Raw genomic sequence first — 1,934 nt, 5'->3', positions numbered from 1 at the left:
ACAAACTGATGATGGTGGAGAAAAACACCGAAACGTTTTTGTGACATTTTAAATGGTAAACAATAAAATTGACTGGAACCCAGGAATTTCTTTTGAATTAAATTAAAAATGACGGAGAAAATGTCGATTTATCAGCATTGTAAAAATGCTCATTTTCTTTGTTGAGACTGAATTGTTGAATAACTGAAATACTATTCAATTTTCACTCACATTTTATGTACCTAACAGACAGTTATTGAAATTTCTTAGTGCTATTGCATCCTTGATTTTTTTTGGTGACTGTTTCCTCCCTGTTATTGGTTAATTTTTGGAATTTATTTTCAAATAAACTATTATTAGTTGAGGAATGTTTAAATATTTTATTTTCAAGTCTCGAACATCCACGTTATCATATTTATTTATCGCCATCTACGAAAATATGCCAAATTCTGATTTTCACACAAACTCGGTTTTAATGTCGGAATCTTGGTATTTAGGCATATAAACGTGATATAGATGATATAGTGTTTATAGGAAATATATTTGAAAATTATTTTGTTTGCCTTTCTCATTACTCTGTAACACAGTGACGCGTAAGCACGAGGTACTGCGACATTATTTGGTTCAAAAGTAGACGATCTGACATTTTAACTTAATAAAAAAATAAGAACTTAATAAACTTTTGTTAAAAAAAACTGTATCGGCTACTGATGATCAAAAAATTATGTTTTTATGAATGATGAATGATTTTCAAAAAACGTTTTTTTTAAAGAACTTTGGCCATCAATGTCCAGGAGCCAGATATATTTTTTTAATGAAAGTTGCTTAAGATCGTCTTCTTTTGAGCCAAAGTACGTCACACTACCCGTTCGGTTATGTGAAGACGGGACACCCTGTATAAGGTTTTGCCAATACACGGCAGCACAAAATGCACTTAAAAAAAGCAAAGGACCTGGTTTGCCACCCTCAAATAAAATTACGTTTTTCGATGCCAGATTCCGCAGTACATAATAAGCATATAATAAAAATGTATATTTTTTAATAGAAATTAGGAAAAATGCTTTTTCTGAAAAGAAAAAACCATGAAAGACGTTTTAGCCCCGTTTCAATAAAAATTAATTAAAAGCGTAATAAAAATGATTAAAAACGATGTGCACTGGGTGTAAGATTGCCGGCCGTTTAAAAATATTATCGGCAAAAAGTTCCAAACTTTTTGTACAGCCGCTTTTCTTTGGTTTGGTACACAAAGGCCTTTTGACTGAAATTAACGGTTTCGAACCAACAGATGTTCTTTTTTCAATAAACCGCAAATGAACCAGGTTTTCAAAGCGTCTTTTGAGCCAGGCAGAAGCTAATTCAAAAAGCAAAAGAGCGATTTGAGGCCAAGAACTGACGAGAAAATACGGCCGAGGGGGAAAAATATATTTACTATATCTCGAGCATTGGAAGCTGAAGAAATTTAACCAAAAATAGGAAATCGAGGAGCGCTTGGAACTTTTGGCTGCACTTTTGTTATTTAGTGTCTTGATTGAGTATAAAAAGAAGAATAATTTCTACGATTTTCGAGGTAAATTGCTGAATTTAGAGAGACGAAAATCCAAAATCCGAAAGCCATTATTGAGACGCCGTTATATTCAAAAAAACTAACTGTTTGATGTGCTTTTTCCATGGTCTGGTGGAATCAAAGTGGTTGAAAATTGGACTTCTTTCGTGGATTGATTCATTCGATCCAACCGCGGCGCCAATATGGTCCAAATTATATTGAAGCTATAATGGCATACAATGATTTTTTCAATAAAGCCAGTACCATTAATTAATAATTCATACTTAACATGAATTTTATGAGTTTTATTTCAATTTCAAGTTCTATACCTCTAAAAAACACCCTTTACATTTATATTCCACATATGTATCGTATTATCAACGACTAATTTTTTATTCATTTTTTTTTACAG

This window comes from Dendroctonus ponderosae, unplaced genomic scaffold (assembly GCF_020466585.1).
Source record: "Dendroctonus ponderosae isolate FM_Combo_2020 unplaced genomic scaffold, Dpon_F_20191213v2 Dpon_F_20191213_1, whole genome shotgun sequence".
In the NCBI taxonomy this organism is placed as follows: domain Eukaryota; kingdom Metazoa; phylum Arthropoda; class Insecta; order Coleoptera; family Curculionidae; genus Dendroctonus; species Dendroctonus ponderosae.
Note: the sequence above shows the minus strand (reverse complement) of the source record.